At 47.3% G+C, this 15,197-nt stretch overlaps 1 protein-coding gene across 1 annotated transcript in view; it reads right to left on the bottom strand.

The window, feature by feature from the left end:
- TPST1 (tyrosylprotein sulfotransferase 1) overlaps nucleotides 1-1,432 on the bottom strand; it is a 155,652-nt gene extending 154,220 nt beyond the window's left edge. The window contains exons 1-2 of the mRNA XM_017338227.3: nucleotides 1,260-1,432; nucleotides 250-342 (exon numbers count right to left, since the gene is read on the bottom strand). The gene's annotated coding sequence lies outside the window, so the exon portion shown is untranslated. The remainder of the gene's footprint in view (nucleotides 1-249; nucleotides 343-1,259) is intronic.
- Between the last annotated feature and the right edge of the window lie 13,765 nt (nucleotides 1,433-15,197).

The following is a 15,197-nucleotide window of genomic DNA, read 5'->3' as shown; positions in this document are numbered from 1 at the left end:
GAGTTCCTGGCTCCTGGACCCAGCCTGACTCGGACCTACCCATTGCAGGCATTTGGGGAATAAACCAGCAAAAGGAAGATTAAAATCTCTCTCTCTCTCTCTCTCTCTCTCTCTCTCTCTCTCTCTCTGCCTTCCAAATACATAAAATACTAACAATAACAAGCCTATTATTCTGATCACTCCCTGTATAGTCTTCCCTCCCCAGCCTTACCTCCTCTAGGTGATTAGCCCAGGTTCAGATAACCTCACCTGAGAGTGTAGACAGCTTTGCCTCTGTTCAAGAGGGAATTCAAAAGGCTCAGAGCCTGTTTCTTCCGAACAGCCAGGACAGCCCTTGCAGGCCTAAGGAGAGAAAGGAAATGAACAAGAGCTTGCTGGCATGCCAGTGAGAGCCCGGAAGCCCCTCCAGGCCAGCCTCTGCACACTTTCATCTCTTCGAGGGGAAAAGGCCTGGCAGAGAGTAAGTGAGGACTCCATATTACAGCCATCTGCCCTCTTGGAAGGCAAGTCTCTGTGTGCAACCCCCCTAGGAACATGCCGGCTTTGAAGAGAACTGAAAAGGCAGCATTGCCCTCTAGCACTTTTTGTTTCTGGGAGAGGAGGAGTTGCTAGGACTCCTTTGCTTTGAATAGGGGAAAAAAATGCAGTAGATCTCCCTTGCAGCACCTGCATTCCAGGAGCTGGCACGGAAAGAGGATGGTGATGGAGGTGGGGAATGGCAGGGAGAGGGAGGCCCTCAAAAGGGGAAAACTGGGGAAGAGAATCATGCCAGATCTGACGGTTTTTATCCCCTATCCCAGCCCAAGGGAGCTGAAAATGAGGGAGCATGAGCAAGGGCCCCCTTTGCCTTGTAAGCCAAGGGGCAGAGGTGTTTCAGAGGGTGTGGACGTGGCTGTGGAGGCACCTGGAAAACTGCGGTCAAAAGGAAGCTCTCAAGGGCAGAGCTGGTGACAGCAGAAGAGAGCCATGTGCGTCTGACCCTCCGTGCTGTTGCCAGCTCAGGGCCTGGCACTTGTTGCATGGATGGACAGGTGATAAATGCTGCAGCTGCCCATACAGGCACCAGGGCAGGGCAGAGAGGGACTCAGGGAAGAGAACAGGACCCTTGGGTCACTTGGGGTCCTGCAGGAAGGGCAGGGAGACTCTCGGGGATTGCTCCAGAGCCCAGGACTCTAAATGGAGAATTGAGGATTAAACTTTTACTCGACTGAAAGGCATCCCCAAACCCTGGCTAATCTGGGCCAAGATGAAGTACTTACCTGCAAACAGCATCCAGGAGCCAATGAGCTGCAGGGAACACCTCACAGTTCTCCGGAAGTTTGTGGGACAGAGGAGTTCAGAGCAAAAAGAAAATGATGGGACAATTTAAAGCAGAAAATGAGCATGCCTCCTCACTGTCCCCACTCCTAGATCCCAGAAAACTGGCCAGGTCAGGCCCCTCAGCCACATCATCATTTTAAAACGAAAACCCAGCCCAGCCTATGAGCAGGCATTTTCCAAATGGCTACAGAATTCCTGCACCTTCCAAAAATACCTCTTCGTGTTACTCCTGCCAGGGAGGGAGGGCCACATGCCCGGGCTGGAACTGCCCAACGGGGCTTCCTGAGCCCTGGAGCTGCTACCACGTGTTTCACAGACCTCAGATACAGGAAATGCCAGCTGCTCCCCGGGGAACCCCAGCCAAGCCAGCTCCTGGTGCCGAGCCTCAGACTGGGGGCAAAGCATCGGAGACTACAAGACTTCTAGGAGACGTTTCCAAACCCAGGACATGTGGGATCTACCTGGGCAGCAGCTCTGTAGTCCAAGCCAGGCTCTCCATGGTTTTGTGAAGTGGGTGCTCTAGGGGGGTGTCCTGCAGGAGGACAGAGCGGGGAGGCTGGAGGGCAGCCTTCAGAGAAGCCCGCTGGTGATCCTCTGTTTCTTGACCCTCGGAGGTGCAATTATCTGGGCTGCTTACTTTGTGAAAATTCATCAAGCTATGTACACACAGGCGCTTTGTGTGTGCATTTGTTCTACTTCATTTAAAAACAAAACAAAATGATCAGGCATTTGGCTTAATAGTTAAGAAGTCACTTGGTGGGGCTGGCGCTGTGGCGTAGGGGGTAAAGCCACTGGCTGCAGTGCCAGCAACTCATATGGACGCCGGTTCAAGTCCCGGCTGCTCCACTTCCAATCCAGCTCTCTGCTATGGTCTGGGAAAGCAGTAAAAAATGGCCCAAGTCCTTGGGCCCCTGTACCTGCGTGGGAGACCCGGAAGAAGCTCCTGGCTTCGGATCAGCACAACTCTGGCCATTGCCCTCTCTCTGTGTAACTCTTTCAAATAAATAAATAAATATTTTTTAAAAATACTATATGGCTTTTTTTCCCCTGCAGATTACAGAGATGTAGAACAAAGTGAATGGCATGAAGGAAATCATCCAATCTGCTCCATCTGAACAAGCATTCCGACATCTATTACAGGCCCAGCGTAGTGTCAGGTCCTGCAGAGAATAGGCAGGGAGTAAAATACCATCCTCCAGCCCACCGACTTCCCCTGGGATGAAACCGAGGTGGATAACCAGACACACACACAAAGGATAAGGATATGAAGTAGAATAGGACAAATATATTTTTTTAAGATCTTTATTTATTTATTTGACAGGTAGAGTTACAGACAGGGGGGGGGGGGGAGTCTTCCTTCCGTTGGTTCACTCCCCAAGTGGCCGCAACAGCCGGAGCTGCGCCGATCCGAAGCCAGGAGCCAGGAGCTTCTTCCTGGTCTCCCATGCAGGTGCAGGGGCCTAAGCACTTGGGCCATCCTCCACTGCTTTCCCAGGCCACAGCAGAGAGCTGGACTGGAAGAGGAGCAACCAGGATTAGAACCGGCGCCCATATGGGATGTCGGCGCCACAGGCAGAGGATTAAGCTAGTGCGCCACGGTGCCAGCCCCAGGACAAATATTTTGAAAAAGACAAAAATGGGTGGGCGTTGTGGCCCAATGAGTCAAGTCATTGCTTGGGACTCCCACATCCATTATTGGAGAGCCTGGTTCAAGTTCCAGCTGCTCTGTGCTTTCTAGCCAGCTTCTTGCTGATGCTCCTGAGAGGTAGTGGATGACCGTACAAATATTGGCTTCCTGCCACCCACACGGGAGACCTGAATGGAGTTCCTGGCTCCAGGCTTCGGCCTGGCCCAACTTCTGCTCTGGCAGGCATTTGGAGGAGTGAACCAGTGGGTGAAAGAGCTCTCTTATTCTCTCTCTCCCTCTCTGTTACTCTGCTTTTCAAATAAATCAATTAATAGTTTTGTTTTGTTTTGTTTTTTAAAAAAGAGACATAAATCAAGAGGAAAGATTGCAAGAGTCATAGGGTCAGGACCCTTCCCAGAGGAGCTGGCATTTGCTGTATGAGGCAATGTTTGGTTGAATTTCTCCTGGCAGAGTTGGGTTGAGGAGTGAATTGCAGATGGAAGGATGTGAGTGGACAAAGGGACAGAAGGGGAGGCCAAGATTACACTGAGTGATGAACATGTCATGGGGAGGAAACATTTTTCTTTGATTTTTCTTAGATTTGGTCAGCGAGGTCTTGTTAAATGGTTAAAGTCTCACGTCTCTAGCTTCGTAGGAGAGGAAAAAAAAAGAGGGAGATTATGCGCTTCTAAGTGCTATAAATTGTGGGAAGGTAATTATATGGGGGAAACCAATGGAAGAGAAGGGTTATTTAGTTAGGTTTGTTAGTCTCATGTGACAGAGTTGTCTCTGGGTTGATCTCTGCTTCCTGATATGGGAGAGGTGGACACCACTACCAATATAAATTTTCTTTAGAAAATGGAAATCTATGCCCTGATTTTAGGGAGAAAGGGGGAGAACAGACACTCCCCATTTGGCTGCAACGGCCCGAGTTGTGCTGATCTGAAGCCAAGAGCTTCCTCCAGGCCGCCCACGTGGATGCAGGGGCCCAAGGACTTGAGCCATCTTCTACTGCTTTCCCAGGCCATAGCAGAGAGCTGGATTGGAAGTGGAGCAGCCAAGACTCAAACCAGTGCCCATATGGGATGCTGGCACTGCAGGCAGCGGCCTTACCCACTACACCACAGCGTCGGCCCCCATACGGTACTTTTAAAACTTTATTTGGAAAAATATTTAAACATAGAAACAATTGTGCGAGTACAATGAAGTCCACTACAAGCACCCTTCACCAAGTGTCCCACTGTTGATTCAGCACTTGTTTAACATTTGATAAATAGACAATAGATAGATGATGATCATAGATAGACAGATCTCATTATTGAACCACTTTCTTGTGTTGTGGGAAACTACCAATTGAGACCAGTTTCATGTGTGGTTAAAGAATTCATGAGAGCAGTCAGATAGAATGGGCTGAGTTAGATTTATTGAACTTGCTGCAAGGGAGCAGCAGTCAGGCAGAATGGCCAGAGACTTATGGCTGTGACACAGACTGTAATACTAGTACTGGGACTCCCTTCTTAGGGTGAGTTTTCCCATGATCCAACAGGTTTTCCCAGCCAGATAGTCTGCATTTCTAGGCAGAGTTATGGAGCCTTGCATACCCTTAGTTTAGGGACTTCCCTCAGTCCGCAAAGTGCCCTGCAGAGATCCTCCACATCTTGTGTCCCCTTTCCCCTAAAAACTTTCATTGGCATTTCCCAAAAATAAGGACACTCTCTTATGCGATGAACCTGGAGGAAACTTAACATGTGTATGACACTATTACCTAACATACAATCCATGCTCAAATTTCCCTGATTGTCCCAATGATGTCCTATCAAGGGCCATGATCCCTTGTAATCAATGTGTAGTGTTTAGTGGTCGTGGGGGCTTCAGTCTCTTTTTGTCTGGAACATGCCCTCACACCTCTCTCTCATTCTGGAAGTGTGCTAGTTATTTGCCCCAGAAGTGACATTGTATCTTTCTCAGTGCATCGAATCAGGAGCACACAAGGTCAATTTTGTTCTGTTATTGCCATGTGTTTATCATTTGGTTAAAGCAGAATCCACCAAGCTTCTCCACTGTGGAGTTACCATTTGTTCCTTTATAAAGAGTAAGTGACCTGTTTGGAGATCCTTCGAGACGGTGGAAAGAACCTTTTATGATCTGATGATGAGTCCTGCCTGGCCCAGTTGTGCGCACCAGTTATTCAAGGAAAGCAGAGCTGGCTGGTGCCCAGGCTGTGAGGCATGGAAGACCACAGAGCCAAGCCAGGCAGGAAAGGAAAAGCAACTAGGGTAGGAAACCAGTGAGAGAGCCGGGCAGGCTGTTTGAATGCCACGCCGTGAGATGAGCAGCAGCTTGCCTAAGAGCAAGACAGCAGCACCCTTGCCACCAGGCACCTCCAGGCTGCCCCTGCAGGGCTGGCCCCTGATCAGGATCGTGCCTGGAGAGGGACCAGATTACAAGCAACGAGAGGACAGCTTTTTCCTGCCTGGCTCCCTGGTGGCCCCCAGAAACCTAAGCACAGCTTTGTTTCCAGAATACTTCCAGGAGCCCAGTGAATCTGTCAGATCCCAGACCTCTGGACCCAGCCTGGACCTCCTAACCAGGCTCCTCCGCCAGCCCCCTGCTTGTTTGCTCCACTCCCTGCAAATATTTGCTGTGCTGTTGGACACAGTCTCCGACTGGCAGTCAAGGTAGAATGTTGGGGGTGCAGGAGGCCCACAGGATACACGCATAGCCCTGGGCAAATGGGCCAGGAGTTGCAGCATATTTCATGATAGAGTAGCTTCCTGGGCTGTCACAATCAATTGCTACAAACCGGGTGATTTAGTACAACAGGAATTCCTTCTGTCGCAGCTCTGAAGGTCAGAAGTCTAAAACCAAGATTTCAGCAGTGCCTGGCTCCCTCTGAAGGCTCCAGGAGAGAATCCTTCCACACCTCCTCCAACTTCTGGTGGCTGCCAGCACTCATTGGCTTCCTTGGCTGCATGTTCTACCGTGGGTGTTTCTGCCACTTTGATCATGTTGCCTCCTCCTCCTCCTTCTCTTCCCACTCCTGCTCTTTTATCTTGTTTTCTTTTTAAAGTTAAAGGCAAAGTGACAGAGAGAGAAAAAAAAGAAAGAGAGAGAGAGGGAGATATGAGAGAGATATCTTCTGTCTGCTGGTTCATTCCCCAAGTGCCCACAACAGCCAGGGCTGGTCCAGGTAGAAGCCAGGAGCCAGGAACTCCATCTGAGTCTCCCACACAAGTATCAGGAACCCAGGCACTTGAGTCATGATCCTCTGGCTACCAGGTGCATTAGCAGGAAGCTGGATTCGAAGCAGAGTAGCTGGGACTCAAACTCTGCATTCCAATATCAGATGTAGATGTCCCTAGCTGCACAGTCCCCTGCACCTTAACCCCCACCTCTCCTCCTCTCTAAAGAAACTCATCCCTTTAATTTTGGGCAGGATCCTGTGGCACTCAGATAATCTAGGATCATCTCTTCACAAGATCCTTAACTTAATCACACCAACAAAGACTCTCTTCCTAGATAGGACCTAGGGGATAGGCATATTGTTTGGGGAGTCACCATTCAATCCACAATGGATAGGTTTGCTTCCTTCCATCCTGCACAAATGTGGATTTCCAACATTTTTTCTGAACATATTTTGTATTGATGGTTAATAAGTTGCTAAAGCAGTCCCTCGTGGCTATTTTGGGTATATTCTATTTTTGTCCAACAAACATATATATATACACACACACACATACACACATCCATGCATGCATACATTTGCTGATGTGAGCCTCATGTCCCACTGCTTGGGACACCTGCATCCCATCTCTGAGCACGAGTTCAAATCCTGGTTATTTGCTTCCCATTCAGCCTCCTATTAATGCATTCTGGGAGGCAGCAGGTGACAGCTCAGGTACTTGAACTCCTGCTACTCAAATGAAGGACCCAGAAGGAGAGGCTGGCGCCATGGCTTGCTTGGTTAATCCTCCGCCTGCGGCGCTGACATCCCATATGGGCACCAGGTTCTAGTCCCGGTTGCTCCTCTTCCAGTCCAGCTCTCTGCTGTGGCCTGGGAAGGCAGTAGAGGATGGCCCAAGTGCTTAGGCCCCTGCACCCGCATGGGAGGCCAGGAGGAAGTACGGCATAGCTCTGGCCGTCGCGGTCATTTGGGGGGTGAACCAGCGGAAGGAAGACCTTTCTCTCTGTCTCTCTCTCTCACTGTCTAACTCTATCTGTCAAATAAATTAAAAAGAAAAAAGAAAAGAAAGACCCAGAAGGAGTTCTGAGCTCCTGGCTATGGCCTGGCCCAGGCCTGGCTGCTGAAGGCATTTGGAGAATGAACCAGCAGATGGACGATCTCTCTCCTGCTTTCTCCCATTCTGCCTTTCAAGTAGATGAAAGTAAGTAAATAAACATTAACAAAAACTAACTATCCACACAGTTATATACCACACACAGGGACTCGTATAGAAATGTACCCCACGTTGCATTTGTTCATGCAACATGTATTTGGTTGTTTTTTTTTTATAATGTCAGCAGTTTTACTACCAATTGATTACAGTTGAAATCCATCTAGTTTGCTACTCAACGTCCAACATCATTTATTCAGTCACCTGGCACACAGAATTACATTTTTCCTTTTTTAAGTTTTTTTAATAGTTATTTATTTAAAAGTCAGAGTTACACAGAGAGAGGAGAGGCAGAAAGACAGAGAGAGAGAGAGAGAGAGAGAGAGAGAGAGGTCTTCCATCCACTGTTTCACTCCCCAACTGGCTGCAACGACCAGAGCTGTGCCAATCCGAAGCCAGGAGCCAAGAGCTTCCTCCGGGTCTCCCAAGTGGGTGCAGGGGCCCAAGGACTTGGGCCATCTTCTACTGCTTTCCTAGGCTATAGCAGAGAACTGGATTGGAAGTGGAGCAACTGGGTCTCGAACCAGCGCCCATATGGGATGCTGGCGCTTCAGGCCAGGGCGTTAACCTGCTGCACCACAGCGCCAGCCCCTAACATGTATTTGTTGGGTGCGCACTCTGCACCATGCCCAGCTGGAGTCACTGGAAATACAAGGGTGAATAAGCGAGCCCCATGCTTGCATTTTTACATCATGGTAAAATGTTTACATGCACACAATAAACATAACCCAGATGCAGAATCCTGCAAAGATTTCATATTCCCACAGCCCCCAGAATGGCTTAGTTTAGCAATTTTAGGACATAGTTAGATAGCAAAGGAATGTGAAGCATTTTTATGCAAACAAACAAAGTCCCCAGCAAAGTAGTTTCAAAACCAATAACATTTTGGGGCTAGTGTTGTGAGTCAGTGGGTTGAGGAGCTGCTGTGCTCATTCAAGTCCAAGCTGCTGTGCTTCTGAGCCAGTTCCTTGCTAATGTGCCAGGGAAAGCAGCAGATGGGGCAAGTGCTCGGGTCCCTGCCACTCACACGTAGACCAGATGTGATTGCTGGTTCCTGGTGTCAATCTGGCCCAGGTCTGGTTGTTGCAGTCATTGAAGGGAGTGAATCAGAGAACGGAAGATCTCTCTCTCTCTCTCTCTCTCTCTCTCTCTCTCTCTCTGTCACTCTGTATTTCCAATAAATAAATATTTATTTATTTGTATTTTATTTATTTATCTGAGAGGTAGAGTTACAGACAGTGAGAGGGAGAGACAGAGAGAAGTCTTCCTTCTGTTAGTTCACTCCCCAAATGGCCACAATGGTAGGAGCTGAGCTGATCTGAAACCAGGAGCCAGGAGCTTCTTCCTAGTCTCCCATGCATGTGCAGGGGCCCAAGCACTTAATCCATCTTCTACTGCTTTCCCAGGCCATAGCAGAGAGCTGAATCAGAAGTAGAGCAGCTGGGACTGGAACTGGCACCCATATGGGATGCTGGCACCACAGGTAGAGGATTACCTGCTGCACCTCGATGCAAGCCCCAGAAAATAAATAAATATTTAAAAACAACAACTCCAACCAGGTCTCCCATATAGGTGACAGGGTTCTGTTGTCAATTCATTTCCCCTTAATGTGCACCCTAGGAAGAAGCAGGTGATGGCTCAAGCAGTTAGGTCCCTGGATTGAGGTACAGGCTCCTGGCTTTGTCCCACCTGGCTATCACAGACCTTTTAGAGGAGTGAACCAGTAGGTGGGAACTCTCTCTCTCTCTCCCTCTCTCTCTCTCTCTCTCTCTCTCTCTCTCCCCCCACCACCTCAAAAATTAAGAAAACAATGGGAACAAAAAGAAGGCTTAGGCAAGGGGAGAAGGGGAGGTGGTGGCAATTATTCGTGTGATAATGGATCACAGCTGGAGACATCAATATGAATGAATGCATTTTTAGCTTAATATAGATACAGATGTTTACATATAGAAATATTTATGGATATGTGCCTATATACAGGTTAGTGTATACACATATTTCCTCTCTGTATCACTGAGAGGGCTGGAAGTTATGACATCCCAGTAGCAACAAGCACACCTAGCCCCCAGAACTTGACTTCTAACACCATTCTCCAATAAAAGGAACCAGGGCTCCTTGGAGAAATAGCCAGTTCTAGGCTTGAGCATGGCATGTGCAGAAAGTAAGGCAGCAAACACACCACACACAAACACACATACACACACACACACACACACACACACCATGATAGGCGCATGTCAGAGACACAGAAGCCAACTGAAAGAGTCCCCAATGGCCAAAATTGGAATGAGTCAAGCAAAAATAAATAAATAAGTAAAATAATATTGAATTATAAACCACTGTGTCAAATAAATATTTGTGAGTCCATTTATAAATTTAAAAATGGAGGACAGGTGAGTGTTGTGGCACAGCAGGTAGGTTGCCATTTGGGACATCTGCATCCCATATCGGAGTGCTGGTTTGAGTCCTGGTTACTCTGTTTCTGATCCAGCTTCCTGCTAACACATCTGGGAAGCAGCAAATGATGGCTGAAGTTCTGCAGTTCCTGCAACCCACACAGGAAACCCAGATGGAGTTCCTGTCTCTTGGCTTCAGCCTGACCCAGCCCCACCTGCAGCAGGCATTTGGGAAATGAACCAAGATCGATTTCTCTCTCTCTCTCTTTCATTTTCAAATAAATAAACATTTAAAATAAATAAGTAAATAGAGATAAACAGGCAGATTTCCTGTGCAAAAGAAATGTAAATAATTGGTGTAGACACCCCACCCTCAAGGAGACAGAGCTTATCTGCTCACTCCTTAACTGAGGGCTAACACAGAGTGACTTCATTCCAAAGAGTACAGTCCAAAAAGAGGAGGGAGAAGGGAGTACCTTACAGAAGGAACCTGACCAACACAGCCGCAGCCCAATGTGCAAGGTCATTACCAGCCCTGAGAGGTCACATTGAGAGTATGTGCCCTTGTGATTAAAGACGTCATAAATAAGAGTGTCGGTTGTTAAATCAACAACAGGAGTCACTGTGCACTTACTCCCCACGTAGGATCTCTGTCCTTAATGTGTTGTACTATGAGAATTAACAGTAAAACTAGTATTCAAACAGTACTTTATACTTTGTGTGTCTATGTGGGTACCTACTTAGTATATACTAAATTGATCTTCTGTATATAAAGCTAATTAAAAATAAATCTTAATGAAGAATGGGATGGGAGAGTGAGTAGGAGATGGGATGGTTTGCAGGTGGGAGGGTGGTGATGGGGGAAAAACTGCTATAATCCAAAAGTTGTACTTTCAAAATTTATATTTAGTAAATAAAAGTTTTCTAAAAAAAAGAGAGAGAGAGAATGTGCCCTTGATGTGATGTGTTGAAGATAGTATTTCACCTCTGTGGTCATCTGTCCCAAACCCATAACCCTACTCTGGTCATGAGAAAAACATCAGACAAATCCCAAAAAAGGGACATTCTCAAAAATGTCTGACCAGTACTCTCTCGAAATCATGAAGGTCATCAAAAACAAGGAAACCATTTCCTGGCAACAGCCAGGACGAGGCCAGGCCAAAGCCTGGAACTCCAAACAAAGCTAGGAACTCCATCTTGATCTCAAAACCCAAGTACTTGGACCATCATCTGCTGCCTCCAGGAGCTTTAGCAGGAAGCTGGATCAGAAGCACAGAAAAGCCAAGACTTGTTAGGAGATGCAGCTGCCCTAAGCAGCCGCCTTCTCGGCTGCGCCACAATGCCTGCCCAAAAATATTGATTTTTTTTTTTTTTTAGTTTTATTTTTGACAGGCAGAGTTAGACAATGAGAGAGAGACAGAGAGAAAGGTCTTCCTTCCACTGGTTCACCCCCCAAATGTCGCCACGGCCAGCGCGCTGCACCGATCCAAAGCCAGGAGCCAGGTGCTTCCTCCTGGTCTCCCATGCGGGTGCAGGGCCCAAGGACCTGGGCCTTCCTCCACTGCCCTCCCGGGCCACAGCAGAGAGCTGGACTGGAAGAGGAGCAACCGGGACAGAATCCAGTGCCCTGACCAGGACTAGAACCCGGGGTGCAGGCACCGCAGGTGGAGGATTAGCCTAGTGAGCCGCAGCGCAGGCCTAAAATATTCATTTATTAACTGCAAGAAATGTGGCATAGGAAAAAATGAGTATGAGAAGATGTAAGAACTGTCTGTACTGCTGTGGAAATTTTTCTGTCAATCTAAAACTTATAAATGTAAAATTTTGTTTTTAAACAGAGCTTAAGACTTGCCTGAGGGCAGAGATTCCGCAGAGCAGATGAGTCCACTCTTGCTCTCCCTTCCTTCTGGATCTTTCTTCTAGAGTGCTTGTGAAAAACAAGCTTTGGGCTGTGCCCATGGGACTCCAGCCTGCTGTGATCACCCCTTCCTGACAGCTGGCTGTGTGGACTTTGGGCTTCCTCAGCCAACGCCCACAAAAACATAAATCAATCACTTCTAAATAAGCAAATCTATATATCCTACTGGTTCTGCTTCCCCAGCTGAATCCTAGCACAATCAGAATTTTACCAACTGCTAGTGATTCCAATGTTTTTAAAAAGTCAAACTACATGTTTAAATATATTTCAAACACAAAAAGCTAAAATCAAGTACCATTAGGTATATAATTCTGTTGTAAACTATTAGCAAATAAAATGAATTAAAATTAAATACTAATTAAAAACAATCAGGGAGAGGTCGGCACTGTGGCACAGCAGGTTAATGCCCTGGCCAGCATCCCATATGGGCATCAGTTCAAGATCCGGCTGCTCCACTTCCGATCCAGCTCTCTGCTATGGCCTGGGAAAGCAGTAGAAGGTGGCCCAAGTCCTTGGGTCCCTGCACCCACATGGTAGACCTGGAGGAAGCTCCTGGCTTCTGGCTTTGGATCGGCACAGCTCTAGCTATTGCAGCCAATTGGGGAGTGAACCAGCGGATGGAAGACCTCTCTCTCTCTCTCTCTCTCTCTCTCTCTCTGCCTCTACTTTTATCTCTGTGTAACTCTGACTTTCAAATAAACAAATAAATCTTTAAAAAAACAATCAGGGACATTGGACCTAATAGTTAAGATACTTGCTAAGACACTGATGTCCCGTTTTCAGAGTGCCTAGGTTTAACACCTAGCTCCAGTTCCTGAATCTACCTGCTGATGTGAACCCTAAGACACAGCAGTGATAGCTCAAATGGTTGAGTCCTGGCCTTCCACATGGGAGACCTGGATTGAATTCCTGGCTCTTGGCTTTGGCCTCAGCCCAGCCTTGGCTGTTGCAGGCATTTGGTGAAATGAACACTGTCTCTTTCTCTATCTATCTTCTATCTATCTATATCCTATCTATCTATATCATCTATTTATCTAACATCTATCTGCCTCTCAAATAAATAAATTTAAAATAATCAGCTTGGAACAATAGACAAACATAGAAGTTTAATTGTGAAACACTGAACATGAAATAATGCTGATATTTTTTGTTTTGCTTTGCTTTTTTTTAAAGATTTATTTATTTTACTTGAAAGTCACAGTTACACAGAGAGAGAAGAAGCAGAGAGAGAGAGAGAGAGAGAGAGAGGTCTTCCATCTGCTGGTTCACTCCCAAGGTGGCTGCAACGGTCAGAGCTGCACCGATCCAAAGCCAGGAGCCAGGAGCTTCCTCTGTGTCTCCCAAATGGGTGCAGGGGCCCAAGGACTTGGGCCATCTTCTACTGCTTTCCTAGGCCACAGCAGAGAGCTAGATCGGAAGTGGAGCAGCCGGGTCTCGAACCAGCGTCCTTATGGGATGCTGGCACCGCAGGCACCTGCTATGCCACAGCGTCGGCCCCATGCTTTGTTTTTAAAGTAATTCTTTTTTGAAAAAAAGATTTATTTATTTAAAAGGCAAAGTTAGAGAGAGAGAGAGAGATCTTCACATCTTCCATTTACTGGTTCACTCCCCAAATGGCTGCAATAGCCGGGGCTGGGGTTGGGCCAGTCCAAAGCTAGGAGCCAAGAGCTTCTTCCAGGTCTCACATGTAGGTGCAGGGGCCCAAGCACTTGGGCCATCTTCTGCTGCTTTCCCAGGTCACAGCAGAGAGCTGGATTGGAAGTAGAGCTGCCAAGACTCAAACCAGTGCCAAATGGGTTGCCAGCATCCCAGGTGGTGGTTTCATCTGTTACACCAAAATGCCGGCCCCTAAAGCAATCTTAAGATAGAAAGAGGTTGGCTGGCGCCGCGGCTCACTAGGCTAATCCTCCGCCTTGCGGCGCCGGCACACCGGGTTCTAGTCCCGGTCAGGGTGCCGGATTCTATCCCGGTTGCCGTTCTTCCAGGCCAGCTCTCTGCAGTGGAGCTGCAGTGCAGTGGAGGATGGCCCAAGTTCTTGGGCCCTGCACCCCATGGGAGACCAGGATAAGTACCTGGCTCCTGCCATCGGATCAGCGCAGTGCGCTGGCCGCAGCACGCTGGCCACGGCAGCCGTTGGAGGGTGAACCAATGGCAAAGGAAGACCTTTCTCTCACTGTCCACTCTGCCTGTCAAAAAAAAAAAAAAATAGAAAGAGGCCATGGAGTTATGATATGATTTTTTATACAAATATTTCCAGCTACTGGAAAAAAAAAACTTTCTAGGGACTTTCACTAGTTGAGGAAAGAGGTGACAATAATTTCAAATTTTTTTTTTTTAAATCTCTATCTTTAGGGCCGGCACTGTGGTGTAGTGAGTTAACTCCCTGGTCTGAAGTGCCAGCATCCCATATGAGCACCACTTCCTATCCAGCTCTCTGCTAACGCCTGGATAGCAATAGAAGATAGCCCAAGTCCTTGGGCCCCTGCACCGGTGTGGGAGACCCAGAAGAGGCTCCTGGCTCCTGGCTCCTGGCTTCTAATCAGCGCAGCTCCAGCCGTTGCAGCCAATTGGGGAGTGAACCAACAGACGGAAGAACTCTCTCTCTCTCTCTCTCTCTGCCTCTCCATCTCTGTCTGTGTAACTCTGAACTTTCAAATAAATAAAAATAAATCTTTTTAAAAAATCTCTATCTTTAAACAATCCCACTTTTTATGAATAGCTTTGAGATTTTCTTCCACAATTCTAGGGGAAAGGCAAGACTGATTGATGACAAGCAGTGTGTTTTGCACCCAAAAGTCATTCTTCTTTTTTTGGTCTTCTTCATTCGCATGATGTGTACACAGGGACTGAGTTCCCTGAGTCAGTTTCAATTCTGTCATATTCATTAACTGCATCTTTGAAAATTGTTTGCACTAGAGTAAGCATTATTGTTGCACCAGAAGCCTTGCTTTGTTGCTTGTTATCTTCTTCTCACTCTTTAAGAAAGTGTAGAAATGTGGAAGCATGGAAAATTTATTTTTACTTATAAATTTTTTTATTTTCACTTTATTTTAAGGGGAGAGAGAGGGGCTGGCACTGTGACTCAGTGGGTTAAGCCACTGCTTGCAACATGGACATCCCAAATGAGCACCAGTTCAAGTTCCAGCTGTTCCATTTCTGATCTAGCTCCCTGTAATGCACCTGAGAAGGCAAAGGAAGATGGCCCAAGTACTTGGACCTCTGCTATTCACATGAGAGACCCAGATGGAGTTCTGGGCTCCTAAGTTTGGCCTGGCCCAGCCCCAGCCCTTGTGGACATTTGCAGTGTCAGCCAGCAGATGGAAGATCTCTCTCTCTCTCTCTCTCTCTCTCTCTCTGCCTCTCTCCGTAATTCTGCCTTTAAAATAAATAATAAAATCTTTAAAAAAAAAATAAAGGGAAAGAGAGAGAGAGATCTTCCATCATCCACCAGATTTCCTGGTTCACTCCCAAAATGCCTACAACAGCCAGGACTTGATCAGGCCAAAGCTAAGAGCCTATAGCTCCATTCTGGTTTCCTACGT

The sequence above is a fragment of the Oryctolagus cuniculus genome, chromosome 19 (assembly GCF_964237555.1).
Source record: "Oryctolagus cuniculus chromosome 19, mOryCun1.1, whole genome shotgun sequence".
Lineage (NCBI taxonomy): Eukaryota > Metazoa > Chordata > Mammalia > Lagomorpha > Leporidae > Oryctolagus > Oryctolagus cuniculus.
The sequence above is the reverse complement of the archived record's forward strand: the minus strand, read 5'-3'. Positions and strand labels throughout refer to the sequence as shown.